Source organism: Sminthopsis crassicaudata, chromosome 1 (assembly GCF_048593235.1).
Source record: "Sminthopsis crassicaudata isolate SCR6 chromosome 1, ASM4859323v1, whole genome shotgun sequence".
Taxonomy (NCBI): domain Eukaryota; kingdom Metazoa; phylum Chordata; class Mammalia; order Dasyuromorphia; family Dasyuridae; genus Sminthopsis; species Sminthopsis crassicaudata.
The window spans coordinates 199,116,601-199,132,717 of record NC_133617.1 but is presented as its reverse complement, the minus strand read 5'-3'; the positions used below and the strand labels follow the sequence as shown (position 1 = coordinate 199,132,717).

Here is a 16,117-nt window from a genome sequence, read left to right as displayed (position 1 = left end):
ATGTTAACTGTCATCATCATCATCATCATCATAATCATTGTTATTATATCTGTCTTTTCTACTCTTTAACCTTCTTACAGTGTTTTACCTTGTTAACTTCCCTTTCTCTAAAATACCTTTTTTTTTTTTTTTTCCATGCTTTGAATTTTATGACTTTGCTACCTTTTCTTCATCCTGATTGCTCTTTTTTGTTGTTCTTATTTCTTTATGATCGTCCATGTCTCTAAGCTTTGTCTTTGGCTCTGTTCTCTCTTTACTTTGTCTATTGGTAATCTCCATGAGTTCTTTATCACTTATGTAGAAGACTTTTAAACCTATATAATCAACCCTAATCTTTTTCTTGAACTTTTCTGTGTCTCCAACTCATTATTGGTTACAAGAATATCTTTGGATGTCTCACACTCAAGACTATCTGAAATTGAATTCATAATCTTCTTTCCTTTCTCTAACTTCCTGTTTTCTTTTAATACATTACCATCCTTTCAGTTATTCGAGTTTGAACTTTATAGTTAAAGTACAAAAAAAGGAGGAAAAGAAGAAAAAGACGAGAATAATTGATCAGTATATATTAAAAAAAAAGTCTGAAAAGAGGTGCAATATATGGTATTTGTGGATTTTCCACTCTTGAAGGGGGACAGAGGAAATGTCTTCTTATCTTTCTTGCAAGTGTGATTTTTTTTGAGTGACTCTTTTCAAATATGTTGTAATCACTGTGTATATTGTTTTCTTGGCTCTATTTCACTGTGAATTAGTTTTTGCAGATCTTTCATGGTTTTCTATATCTTATATCTGTATCATACTTACAGCATAGTATTTTCCATGCATTTTTGTCTATAATTTGTATAACCATTCCCCAATTAATGGGCATCTACTTTATTTCCAATTTATTATCAAAAAACGTACTGCTATAAATATTTTGGTTTACACTGGGACTTTCTTCTCATCAGTTGTTTTCCTAAGGTATAAGCCTAGTAATGGAATCTCTGAGTCAAAAGGCATGGACATTTTAATCAATTTATTTGCATAATTACCAATTGCTTTCCAAAATTATAGTTTCACAGCTCCAGCAGCAATAGATTAGTGTGTCTATCATCTGACAATACCTCCAATATTGACTAGTTCCAATTTTTTGTCATCTTTGCCAATGTTGCAGGATGTGATGTAAAACTTTAGTGTTGTTTTGGTTTTATTTCTCTTATTAATAATTTAGATTTCTTTCATATGATTTCTCTTTTGAGAACTATTTGTTCATGTCCTTTGACCACTTATTGCAATCTACCTGTATTTCAGTTGCCTGGTATCAGGCTTTTCCTCCCAAATATTGTGTGCTAACTTTCTGGAATAAAATGCAAACTCTTTTACCCATTATTTAAAACTTTTCACAATTTGTCTTCGATCTACTTTTCTATTGTCTCATTTCACATTACTTCTCTAGAAATACTCCATATTCTTGGAGCATTAGCTTTTCCCTGAACTCATCTTGCTATTTCCTATATGTGTGTTTTGAGATTTGTTCCTCCCCATACCTGGAATGCACACCTCTTATTTTGTCTTTCACAATCATTTAGGCTTTACCTCTTCTGGCAACCTCCCTAACCTCCCTAGTTGAAAATGTTTTCTTCCTCCTCAAGGTGCTTTTCAGAGCCCTTTTTGGGAACTTTTTGGGATTTTTTTTCCCTTTTCTTTCTTTGGCCCCCATTTTGTTATTTTTTTCAAATCAAGTCTTTATCCTTTTCTATACATTCTAAGCTTTTTGATGGAAAGGATTGTCATTTTTAACATTTTTTAATTTTAAAAGTGTTTAGTAAAACACTTTGGATGTGGCAGTCACTTAATAGGAACTAAGAATGTGTGTAAGAAAGGGTTTGCGTATGTGGAAAAAAATAGTGTAAAGGGGGTGTGTCCTGTGCATTTTGGAACTTGTATTCAGTGTCTGTGTCTAAAGTCATTATATGATTGAACAAATGTGAAGAGAGGGGGAAAAAGAGGAACTGAAGAGAAATGTGGGAGATAAAAGTGAGTAGAAGGCATAAAATGACCCCTTCTTCCTGAAGTTCAAATTTATATGCAGCCAAGGAAATCTGTTACATAAAAGATTCAGGTAGATATTACTTTATAATGCTTTGGTTTTTTCCTTAAATGCTGTTCCCAGTCATGCAGGATGAATCTTCCTGTAAGAAGTGGCCACCAGGTGTCATCAGTATACTATTACTTGTCTTACTCTTGTTCTTAAAGAGGACATGAGAAGCACCACAGAATTTTAGTTTTGGGAGGGACAGAACTTTGGAATTGTGATGACTGGTCACTGAGGAAGCTTTTATATCCTATATATGCATCCAGTTGCATATTTGGGTAAGTTTAACTGTTAGGAAGTTTTTTCCCCCCACATTAATTCTAAATTGCTCATTTATAACATGTTCTTAGTTCTGCCTCGTGCCAGAGTCAAATCTGTTTTCTATATTTTTGCCTTTCAGATTTACTTTCTTCCATGAACTCATTTTTTTCTTTAGGCTAATCATCTATAGTTATTGTACCCAATGAAAAAAGAGGTCTTTCATCATTGTAAGATCCCATTTCAATATGTTTACAATCTGTCAACATCCTTCGTGGAAGTGAATCTATCAGATATAATCTAACTAAGATATATTCAGGTACAGTGAGACAATCACCTCTTTATTGCTTGAAACTCCTGTCTTCTGCCACTTGTTGACTCATATTGAGCTTGTAGATTCATGAATAATCTTAAATCATTTTTAATTTTGATTTTTTTATTTTGAATTGTTTTTTATTATGAATTTAACAGTCATCATAAATAAATATTTCATTTTCAAGGACAAAAAGAAGAACATGTGTAGGTGGGCCCATGAACTTCTGTTATTTTTTTAAAAGTGTATATTCAATAAATGAATAACAGAATTGTCATTTATATCCCTTTGTGAACTTCTAATTTTCTTGTTTGTATTAAAAACATTTTGTAAAAAATTTGCTGGCATTATGATACTACCTGTAGAGCTCTTGGGGTGTCAACCTTTCATCTTTTCCTTTCATTTAGCCAAGTCAAGTCTACAAGCACTTATTAAGCACCCTTTATGTGCCAAACTGGCTAGTCCATCTTTTCTTATCATATATTTTCTGCTGACATCTGTTATTTCCTGATTTTCTTGAAAGCCCTTCATTGCTTTCTAGGATAGTTGTATCCACCAACAATCCATCAATGTGCTTGTCTTCGTACAGTCCCTCCAGCACTTATCATTTTCCTCTTTTGTTATATTTGCCAATCTGGGAGCAATGTAGAATCTCAGAATTGCTTTAACTTGTGCTTCTCTAATTAGTAGTGATTTAGAGCATTTTTAAAAATTTTATTTTTTTATTATAGCTTTTTATTTACTAGATATATGCATGGGTAATTTTACAGCATTGACAATTGCCAAACCTTTTGTTCCAATTTTTCCCCTCCTTCCCCCCACTCCCTTCACCTGATGATAGGTTGACCAATACATGTTAAATATGTTAAAGTATAAATTAAATACAATATATGTATACATGTCCAAACAGTTATTTTGCTGTACAAAAAGAGTCGGAAGGGGGCAGCTAGGTGGCACAGTGGAAAGAGCACCAGCCCTGAATTCAGGAGTACCCGAGTTTGGATGTGGTCTCAGACACTTAACACTTCCTAGCTGTGTGACCCTGGGCAAGTCAGATTTTGAAATAGTGTACAATTAGCCTGTGAAGGAAATAAAAAATTCAGGCAGACAAAAATAGAGGGATTGGGAATTCTATGTAGTGGTTCATAGTCACCTTCCAGAGTTCTTTTGCTCCCAGAGTGTAGCTGGTTCAGTTCATTACTGTGGAGTATTTTTCTACATGATTATGTATAGCTTGGGGTTCTTTCTTTGAAAAATACCTCTTCATATTCTTAGACCATTTATAACACGAAGAATAACTCATATTCTTATAAATTTGAATCAATTTCTTGGAAATGGTATTTTTGTCAGGGAAACTTGCTGTAGAGAATTTTTTCCAGTTAATTTTTTTTTTTTTTTTCTTTTATAGGCTTATAGGTTATAGGGAGAGAAAATAGATTCCTGTTAAAAATTAAGAGTTGTGAGCTGGATGTGCTACAGGTATGAAATGTTACATGAATTTTCAGACCAGAACATCGCATTATGAATTCTACTTCACTGTTGAACTTTCTTACAAGAGACATTATAAAGTAAGAGTAATTAATTCCAACAGATTCAGTGACCTCTGTGGTGATGATTCTCAAATCTAATAATACAACCCTAAATTCCCCCTGATTTCCAGTCTTGCAAACTCTGTCATGTAAATAATTAAGACATCTTAAACTGGATACCCTATAGACATCTTACTAACCACATCTAAACTGAATTCATCTATTCTCCAATCCCACCCTCTTCCAAGCTTTCCTATTATCATCAAGGGTACCACTATCCTCCTAGATCCCTAAGTATCTTTTCTTTACGATCTTCCCTTTCCCCTTAATTTCAAATCTCAAATATATTCCTATTCTGCCCCGCCCCCTCCTCCTCGCCTTTTCTTCTGTGATACAGCTATCATTCTTTTGCATGCTCTCATTATTTTATGTTTGGATTTTTGTAGTAGCCTGTAACTTCAACTGCTTTGCCATAAGGTTCTCCCTACTCCATCCTCCAGTTAGTTGCCAAAGTAATATTTTTAAAGCAAGAATCTATTTCACCCCCTTCTTCAATAATAATATATAATAAGTAATCCAGTATCTAAAAGATCAAATCCTATGTTTGACATTCAAAACCTTGGGTGACCAAAAGATCCACCCTCACCTTAACAATCTTTTACTATTCTCCCTTTTCTCTACACTGCCTTTCCCTCCCTCCACTCCTTTCCATGTATTGTTCAGTTCAGTGGCACTGGCTTTTTTGTTCTTCCTTGAAGAAGATTCCTCACCTCTTGATTCTGGGCTTTTTTTTCTGTCTGTCTCCTTGTCTTGGAATATTCTTCCTCTTCTTCTGCCTCCTGGCTTAATTCACCTTAAATCCCATCTTCTACTAGAAAGCCTTTCTCAGTTCTTTTAATTCTAGAAACATTTCCTCTATTGGTTATTTCCTGTTTATCCTGTATGCTTGTTAAGTACTTGTTTGTACATTGTCTTCTCTGTTAGACTATGATCTCCTTGAAGAGAGGGATAGTCTTTTGCTTTTCTTTGTATCCTCATTGCTTAGCATTGTGCCTAGTACATAGTAGATGTTTAATAACTATTTATTGATTAACTGAAATATTAATCTTAGCCTTATTGGATTTGTTTTTGCAAAATCTTTTAAATTTTGTGGAAACATAGTGGACTACATTGTTGGAGGTTTAACACCATAGTGGCCAGCATGCATGTACATGTTTTATGTCTCACCTGATGTTTACGAGCAGATATTCTTTTTTTTTTAAATTATAACTTTTTATTGACAGTACATATGCATGAGTAATTTTTAACAACATTACACTCACTTCTGTTCCGATCTTTCCCTTCTCTCTCTCCACCCCCACCCCTAGACAGGCAGGCAGTCTTATACATGTTAAATATGTTATAGTATATCTTAGATACAATATATGTGTGCAGAACCAAACAGTTCTCTTGTTGCACAGGAAGAATTGGATTCAGAAGGTAAAAATAACCTGGGAAGAAAAACAAGAATGAAAACAGTTTACACTCATTTCCCAGCGTTCCTTTTCTGGGTGTAGCTGATTCTGTCGATCATTGATCAATTGGAACTGAATTAGAGCTTTTCTTTGTTGAAGATATCCATTTCCATCAGAATACATTCTCATAAAGTATTGTTGTTGAAGTGTATAATGATCTCCTGGTTCTGCTCATTTCACTCAGCATCAGTTTATGTAAGTCTCTCCAAGCCTCTCTGTATTCATCTGAGCAGATATTCTTTTATTATTATTGTTATTATTATTATTATTATTATTATTATTATTATTATTATTATTATTATTATAGCTTTTTATTTACAATATATATGGATGGGTAATTTTTTAGCATTGACAATTATAAAACCTTTTGTTCCAACTTTTCCTCTTCTTCCCCTCAACCCTTCCCCCAGATGGCAGGTTGACCAATATATGTTAAATATGTTAAATTATAAGTTAAATACAATATATGTATACATGTCCATACAGTTATTTTTCTGTACAAAAAGAATCGGACTTTGAAATAATGTATTGAATTATTGGAATTAGTGTACAATTTGATGGAAATCAATAATCAATAATAGAGGGATTGGGAATTTTATGTAGTGGTTCATAGTCATTTCCCAGAGTTCTTTCGCTGGGTCTAGCTGGTTCAATTCATTACTGCTCTATTGGAATTAATTTGGTTGATCTCATTGTTGAAGAGGGCCATGTCCATCAGAATTGATCATCATGTAGTATTGTTGTTGAAATATATAATGATCTCCTGGTCCCGAGCAGATATTCTTTAAACAGGATTGTTTCTATTGATATTTCTTTCAAAAATACTTTATTGATTTTGAGATATGTGGCGAAAGACTTTTGGAAGAAAATCAACAAGAGATTATTTTGATTGATTCAGTGATTTTTCTTGGGCAAAAATGTATAAGGACAGTAGAACTTTGCATTCTCTCTCTGTTTCAGTCATTTGGGAAATGGTCACTATGTGATGCCCTTTAGAGTATTGCTTCAAAAAGGTTTCCTATTCCTGATTAATATCCTCAATACATGAGATTTTGAACAGGGAACAGTAGATAGATAGTTGATAGTTTGGAGTATTAATATGGTTTGAGTTTTTTTATTTCTTTGCTTTTGGTATATTTCCTTCTTCTATGTCTTTATTGTATTAACTTGATGGATATCTTTGCTTTACAATTTATATACAGTTTAATTGGTGAAGTCACCAATTAAATAGAAAAGGAGAGGGAGTAATATATTGGAAAGCAAAAGAAGAAGGCATGTGATAGATAGGTCAAAGATTTGTGGACTACAGAGAAGCTTGATTCCTTGTATCATGAATGTTTTTTTTTAAAATTTTATAATTATAACATTTTTTGACAGCACATATGCATAGGTAATTTTTTACATCATTATCCCTTGTACTCCCTTCTGTTCCGAATTTTTCCCGTCCTTCCCTCCACCCCCTCCCCTAGATGGCAGGCATTCCCATACATATTAAATATGTTATAGTATATCCTAGGTACAATATATATGTGCAGAACCGAATTTTGTTTTTGTTGTTATTGCTGCAAAGGAAGAATTGGATTCAGAAGGTAAAAATGACCTGGGGAGAAAAACAAAAAAATGCTAACAGTTTACACTCATTTCCCAGTGTTCTTTCTCTGGGTGTAGATGATTCTGGCCATCATTGATCAATTGGAATTGGACTAGCTCTTCTCTATGCTGAAGATATCCACTTCCATCAGAATACATCCTCATACAGTATTGTTGTTGAAGTGTATAATGATCTCCTAGTTCTGCTCATTTCAATAATATTCCATAACATTCATATACCATAATTTACCCAACCATTCTCCAATTGATGGACATCCATTCATTTTCTAGTTTCTAGCCACTACAAAAAGGGCTGCCACAAACATTTTGGCACATACAGGTCCCTTTCCCTTCTTTAGTATTTCCTTGGGATATAAGCCCAGTAGTAGCACTGCTGAATCAAAGGGTATGCACAGTTTGATAACTTTTTGAGCGTAATTCCAAATTGCTCTCCAGAATGGTTGGATTCTTTCACAACTCCACCAACAATGTATCAGTGTCCCAGTTTTCCCACAGCACCTCCAACATTCATCATTATTTGTTCCTGTCATCTTAGCCAATCTGACAGGTGTGTAGTGGTATCTCAGAGTTGTCTTAATTTGCATTTCTCTGATCAGTAGTGATTTGGAACACTTTCATATGAGTGGAAATAGTTTCAATTTCATCATCCTAAAATTGTCTATTCATATCCTTTGATCATTTATCAATTGGAGAATGGCTTGATTTCTTATAAATTAAAGTCAATTCTCTGTATATTTTGGAGATGAGGCCTTTATCAGAATCTTTAACTGTAAAAATGTTTTCCCAATTTGTTACTTCCCTTCAAATCTTGTTTGCATTAGTTTTGTTTGTACAAAAGCTTCTTAATTTGATGTAATCAAAATTTTCTATTTTGTGATCAATAATGATCTCTAGTTCTCCTTTGGTCACAAATTGCTTCCTCTTCCAGAAATCTTAGAGGTAAATTATCCTATGTTCCTCTAATTTATTTATGATCTAGTTCTTTATGCCTAAATCATGGACCCATTTTGATCTTATCTTAGTATGTGGTATTAAATGTGGGTCCATGCCTAGTTTCTTCCATACTGATTTCCAGTTTTCCCAGCAGTTTTTGTCAAATAATGAATTCTTATCCCAAAAGTTGGGATCTTTGGGTTTGTCAAACACTAGATTGCTATTTTTATTCACTATCTTGTCCTGTGAACCTAACCTATTCCACTGATCAACTAGTCTATTTCTTAGCCAATACCAAATGGTTTTGGTGACTGCTGCTTTATAATATAGTTCTAGATCAGGTACAGCTAGGCCACCTTCATTTTTTTCCATTACTTCCCTTGAAATTCTCGATCTTTTGTTTATCATGAATGTTTTCATCAAGAAAAAGAGCACCAAATTTCATAACAAGCAGAACAGTACTCATCATTGATGTGCTGATCATACCTGAGTCATGCCTTTTTGTCCAAGCAAAGACCGGATTTAGTGAAAAACTACAAGGAACAATAATGAGAAAAATATCTGACATATAGTTGAAACAAATCAACAGTTGCTTGTTTACATTAAACAACTAATTGTTAGTGGGGGGAAAAAGGGTAGACAGCAGAAATGACAGTAAAAATTATGATAATTTTTTTATAGAAGTTTAACCAATATGAGTTATATTTATAATGAAATTAAAAGAGGTTAAAAAAGTAAGTACCTTAGTCAACACTTAATATTTTCAAGAGAGTTGGTAGCCAAATGCCATAATATTGTTCCAAAACAATTTAAAAAATCTCCACATCTCTCTGGTTGTCCTTTTGTTCCATCATCAATTTCAACTCATTCTAAGCTTTAGTACTCCTTACACTATTCTGGTAAGATTGTACCAGGCTTTTAGATTTATCTCCTTATTAGTCCATCTTAGTTTCATCTTTTGTGTATATATACATATATATATATATATATATATATATATATATATATATATATATATATATATATATATATATATATATATATATATATATATATATATAATTTACAAATTGAGGTTGTTTGAGGAGTTCTTTTTCCATATACATCAGTCTCTTCAGACAACTTTTTATTTTCCTTCTTTATCATAATTGATCTTTGTGTTGCTTGTTCTTGAATATTTTTTATTACTCCTTAGCTGGCTTATTTTTATCTACCAAGTTCATGGGATTTTTATCCATGATGTTCTAACTTTAGTTATTGTAAACTCTTCTGAAAACTTCTAAATTCTTGGGTACATGTCAAAACCATTCCTGGCTTTCATTTTAAACCTTAAGACATTTGTAGTTATAGATACACCAGCATCCACTGTGGTTTTACACACACACAGGGTGGGGAGGCAAAGAGAGAGAGACTAACATGTCTGTATAATTGAAGTCCTTCACTTATCAGTTTCCTGAAAACATTTATTTTTCTAGCAAGTACTCCAGTGATGTCTGCCTCTTTCTTCAGTGATCTTTACCCGAATATTCTGTGTAGTGTTTCTCTACTTTTCTTTTTGTTATTTTTTTCACATAAGTATGTCTTATTTGTAGTATTTCTTCTGTACCCTCTTTTATATATCTTGTCCCTTTTGAATAAGTTATAAAACTTCTAGAGCCATATTAAAACTATACATCTCACCAAATTTCAGTGACATCTCCTTTGCTTCCTTGTGCTAGGATCACTAGTTCATCTTGTTTGTTGTCTAAACTTTATGTAATTGTAAATAGGCATTTGCTTTCACCTTTCTTAAAGCTTTATACTGTGAAATTTTGGATGTCAGTTTTCTCACTTTTAAAAAAAATTATTTTTAAACATTTATTTAAAAATTTTTTGACTTACAAATTCTCTTCTTCCCCTACAACCACTCTATCTATTCATTGTGAAAGTAAATAATATATCAGTTATACATGTAATGTCATGCAAAATATTTCCATGTTAGCTATGTTGCTGAAAAAAAAAGGCAAGAAAAATAAAATGGAAATAAATATGTTTCTATATGCAGTCGTAGTTCATTGATTCTCTTTCTGGAGGTGGATAACATTTTTCATCAGGAGTTCTTTGCAATTTTCTTGCTTCACTGTATTGATCATAATAACCAAGTCTTTCACAGTTGATCATCCTTACAATATTGGTGTCACAAGATGTTGTCTTGGTTCTTCTCATTTTGTAGCAGTTTGTAGAAGTTCTTCCCTTATTTTTCTGAAACCATCTCCCTCATCATTTCTTTCTTACAGTGATATTCCATCATATTCATATACAGCAATTTACTCCCTCAATATTTTTTGTACATATAGGTCCATTTCTTTTTTCTTTTGCTGTTTTTGGGTTGCAGATTGAATAGATCTCCCTTGCTTAAAATTTCTTTCTTTCTTTTTTTTTTTTTTTCTTTCAATTTCTGTGTTAGAAATTTAAATCTCAATGCCAGGCACCATCTTAGTCAGAATTTAGCTTCTAAATTAAATTTTCTCTTCTGAATTCCTTATCTTTAGTGTATTGCTATGATAAAAACATCACCTGCATCTCTATGGTCATCTGTGTCTTGTCCAAGATGCCATAATTTTTGGCAGTGCTTTCTAAGTTCCTTCTGGCAGTATTATTTGTGCCCATGTGGATCATCAAAAATGGTTAGTAGTCTTCTGTTTTGACAAGTCTTAGAAGGGTCTCTATAACTTGTATATATTTCTGTATTTTTGAGGATGAGGTAGAAAAACAAGTCTCTGTCTCTTTCCTCTCTCTCTCTCTCTCTCTCTCTCTCTCTCTCTCTCTCTCTCTCTCTCTCTCTCTCTCTCTCTCTCTCTCTCTCTTTCTCCTCTCTCTCTCCTCTCTCTTCTCTCTCTTCTTTCTCCTCACATGATGTTTCCAAATAGCTACCCCAGTATCCTTTAGCAGGGAGTATTTGACTACCATTTTTTTGCTTCTTCCACTGACCCATAATAGATGAATTGTGACTTTGTATATAGGATTAACAGCTGTTTCCTCTGCTTCAGAAAGATCCTCAGATTTGTTTTTATCTCCAGATGTGCTGTGGTATTTCTTCCCTTTTGTGTGGCAGTTTTTCAGTTTCTAATCTCCTGAAAGACATTTTTTGACTTTCATATGTTTTTTTTATTTCCCTTCCCCATCCTTCCAGTTGTCTCTCTTTTCCTAATTTTAAAAGGAACATTTCATTATTACTGATGTAGTCTGAAAACACACACACACACACACACACACACACACACACACACACACGGAAATAACATTATTTATATTTATACTCACTCATACTCAGGTAGTATATGCTAGGTAACATTGATGATATTGAAAGATTGACTCCTTCAGATACTTGAAAAAGGTAAAAATGTGGGATAAGTAGAGGAATTCAAGAATGGCATTGTTAAAAAAAAAAACAAAAAGGCAAATGACTGGAAATCACTGCCAACTGCTGTGAGTTTTTTGGTTCAACAAAGTCCTTATAAGAAAAATAGGCACACAGAAGACATCCTAGATGAAAATATAAAAATAGAAGAAACAAACTTCTATAAATCCTTTAAAATAGAAATGTATGTCTTTATGTTCACATTGTTGACTAAAAGAGTCAGATAATTTGGTTTGTGTTTAATTTTTGCTAATTATTTTAAGATTTTTAGTTTGGTACAACAAAACTCAACTTCAACCTTTAAAACAGAAATGGCAGAATATTATTTGAATTTTCATTTCTGTGCTATAAACTTTATTATACCTATTGGTATATAAATACAATAGCTGAGGAAACTGAATTCTTTTAGTTGTAATGTTCTTATTATAAATGATACCCGAAAAGAAAAAGAGGTTGCAGCCAAAATGGATGGGGCTATTAGAAAGGAATGTGGAAGAGACACTGAATAAGATAAAGATGGTAAGATTAGCTAGGTTAGGCAAAATATATTCAGAGGAGGTCTATGATGGAGTAAACATAATTTAGAGCACATTAGATCACTTTTTTGTCTGTCTAAAAGAAGGAAGAATACAAAAATACAAAAAACATGGAAAAAATCTTAGGCTTTATTGTTTCAAAATAATAGTGATTAAGAACTATCAATAACTATTCTGTTTACTTTTCCATTTTTACATCATTTTTATGAGAACCATCTACATGGTCATTCTTGTTGAAGAATTGTGATAGAAATGGGCTTTTACAAATAAATACATTTTTGTTGTTATGCCATTCTAAAAGATCTGGTGACTACAAGATGTGCTTATTGGTTGATTTTAACAAAGCATCTGATTTCTGTAGAGCATCATGTAATCTTAAGGGCTTTATGTCAACAATTTCCCCACAAATGTGTCAAAATCATGTAAGATTCCTTAGAGGATATAAAAATAGAATTCATTTAACTTCTTTGTTAATATCAAGTGAAGGCTAAAACAGTGAGATGTATGTTTGCCAAAGATGCTGCATGCAAGGTTGTTGTACAGAATTCAAGTTGAATATGAATTAACTTATAGCTGATTATGTCCTCTATATACCTCTCCTGTATATTACATTTTATTGATTCAAGCCAAAGAAAATTGTGGTAGAGCCTCCTAAATAGGACCTACAAATCACTCCAAAGAATTTGTGCCAATTAATCATAAAAAAAGGAGCCAAATGGATGAAGAATACTTCTTCAGATTATGAAGTATAGTTTGTAGCTATAGAGCTGATTGAAAGAGAGGAGGGTAAACATTGCCTTTGAAATATAGTATTTTGAAGTACAGTATTTTTAATGATTGTAAACTTCTTTCTAAAACAAAGACCCATAATTTTTCTTTTTTATTTTATTTTTCAAATGAACAAACATATTTTCTTTCCTTACCTTCTGCCCTGTATTCATGGCAGGAAGAGGGAAGGGAATTCTTTTAGCAAATATGCATAGTCAAGGAAAATAAATTCCCATTATTGGCCATGTCAAAAAATTTGCTTCATTCTGTAATTTGAGTTCATCACCTAATAGGGGTGATGCTTCATCATTAGTCCTCTAGAATAATGGTTCATACTTAGTGAATCAGAGTTGTTGTCTTTTAAAGTTGTTAATTTTTAATGTTTTTGTTATGTATAAATTGTTCTGGTTCTGCTCACTTGTTTATGTATCAGTTCAAATGGTTCTTTTTAGGTTTTGCTAATTTACCATCCCTTTCTTCATTTCTTGTTGTGTGATATTCCATTATATTTATATGCCATAATTTATTTCTTTTTAAAATTTTAATTACATCAAACACTTCAAAAGACCATTTTCATACATATAGCACAATACATTCTTATATATGAAGTCATGAGTCTCCATTTTACATCACTTACATTTTGTTAAATAAAAAAGTATAATTAATTCTGTATTTTTAAAGCTATCTTGCTTGTGATTTTTCCCCCAGACTTTCTTCTTTTGTATAAAGAAGTTACAATTATCTTTTTTTTTTTTTTTTTTTTGAATCACTATTGCTAATCAGTTCACTCTCCTGTTTCTTTTTCTTCTCAATTAAAAAAAAATGAGGGGAAAAAAACCCCAATAACTCTTGTGGTAAATAAGCATAGTCGAGCAAAACTAATCCATCCAGTGGCCATATCTAAAAATGTATATTCTTACGACTAGATCCATCATTTTGTCAGGAGATAGGTAACATGCTTCATTATAGATCCTTTGGAAACATACTATGATCAGTGCTTTGATTACAGTTATTCTTTCAAAGTTGTTTTTCCTTATTTACATTGTCATTGCCCTTTTTTTAGACAAAGGCTTGATATCCTAGTTCTCACATTATATTTCCTACTCACCGAAATTATCTCTCATTTTTTATGATATACGCATATTCTGTTACCTTCTTATGCCACATTTTAGTCATTCATTCTCTAATTTTCTAAGAAATAATATAAGAAACTCTCTTAGATTCTAATGACTATTTTTCCTCTTACTTTAAAGAACTACTCCCACAGTCCTTTTTGTAGTGATGTTAGGATTACTAAGTGAGAACTCGGGTTGTCTCTTTTTCTGTCTTTCTCTGATGGATAAGGCGAATATGACTCGTTGGCACCCATCTGATTCCTTCTCCTGCTGAAGAAATACAAGCAAACCCTCTCCCCCAGGCAGTTAACCTATCTGGTCCCTTCCATTCACCACTTTCTGGATCTCTCCACATCACCTGGCGATTATCTAAGGACAGTGGAGCTGCTCGCACTGGACACTGCCCTTCTGGTGGGTTATAAAACCTGTCTGCCGGAGCCAGTGCATCTTTGTCAAAAATTAGAAAATTAATGGTATAGAGAACTAAATTTAGAAGTTCTCTAGGGTTACCTATGGCTCCCCCTTTCTTTTGTTTTTGGAGGAGTGTCTTAATATCTCTGTTTCTTCTCTCTACTATTGCCTGCCCTTGAGGATTAAAGGGTATGCCCGTGGTATGTAAAATCTTATACTGTGCACAAAAGTGTGTAAAATGTTTGGACGTATATGCAGGTCCATTGTCTGTTTTTATTGCTTGTGGCACACCCATAATTGTAAAAGCTTGTATAAGGAATTCAGTGACCACTCGGGCTCTCACTTAGTAATCCTAACAATGGCCCCACGTTGGGCGCCAAATTTAGCGAGCTGTTGTCTCTAGAAGCTGCCGGATCACTCTCTGGGAAGAGATCTGCTGTGTCTTCTACTCAAATCTCTCCAACAGATTCTTCTTCCTGTAGTGAACCGTTGTCTCCATGTAGTTGCTGTTAACTCTTGTCCAGAGAAGTGACTTCCCTTCCTGCAGAGAGCCCCGTCAGGCCTGATGCAATGCAGACACTTCTCCTTGAATCCTGGCTCTGAATCTCCTCCAGCTCTTATCCTTCTCCAGGCAGACTCACTTTCCAGGCCCACTGTTCTCTCTTTTATTCTCCCAGAGAATGGGCGTGGGATAATGCAAGGGCTTCTGGGAAGAACCACCTCAGCCAATGAGCCTGCTCCTTCCATCAAGTCAACCTGAGTTCTCACCTTTTAATTGTCCAACCTGAATTCTCACCTTGTCACTATCCAGACAACCCGAGTTCTCACTTAGTAATCCTAACATCGGCAAGGCACTGGAAAATGAGTGGATGCTTATCAATTGGAGATTGGTAGAATAAGTATAGAATTTATGGAATATTTTTGTTATATAAGAAAAGATCAGCAAGATGATTTTGAAGAGGCGTGGAGAGACTTACATGAAGTGAGTAGAACCATGAGAACTTTGTACACAGTAATAAGATTATGTGATGATCAACTGGGATGGAATTGGCTTTTTTCAGTAATGAGGTGATTCAGGTCAATTCCAATAAACTTGTGATGGACAGAGCCATATGTATCTAGAAAGAGGACAGTAGGGACTAAACAACATAGTACTTTCATCTTTTTTGTTCATGTTTATTTGCTTTTTTAACCTTTCTTATTTTTCTTCTTCCTTGATCTGATTTTTCTTGTGCAGCTTGATAACTGAGGAAATATATTTAGAAGAATTGCACATGTTTAACCTATATTGGATTATTATCTGGGGGTGATGGTGAAGGGAGAGAGAAAAATTTGAAACACAAGGTTATGCAAAGGTAAATGTTGAAAACTATCTTTGCCTGTATTTTGAAAGTAAAAAGTTATTATTAAAAAAAAAAAAAAGTACTATCCCCATGTCCTCTGAAATCAAGAAATTTGTTTTCACTTGTGTCTATTCCCTCCCTGGTATTATCTTCCCCCCTCCATGCCCCTGCTCTTTCCCAGTTGAGTTTAATCTATTTGTAAACCAAAGTATATTTGTTTATTGGTATGTGTGAATGCCCCCTGTATGCATTTCAATAAGAGTGAGTTGTTTGATGCCCACTCTCTTCACCCCTTTTTCAAGTCTCTATATT

The 16,117-nt window shown here is 33.5% G+C and overlaps 1 protein-coding gene across 4 annotated transcripts in view; it reads left to right on the top strand.

Moving 5' to 3' along the window:
* ZNF407 (zinc finger protein 407) overlaps window positions 1–16,117 on the top strand; it is a 614,546-nt gene that overhangs the window by 52,394 nt on the left and 546,035 nt on the right. Inside the window, exon 2 of one of the 4 annotated variants that reach the window (XM_074273819.1) lies at window positions 4,054–4,124. The exons of the other annotated variants lie outside the window; for them this stretch is intronic. The gene's annotated coding sequence lies outside the window, so the exon portion shown is untranslated. The remainder of the gene's footprint in view (window positions 1–4,053; window positions 4,125–16,117) is intronic. 4 annotated transcript variants of the gene reach the window in all.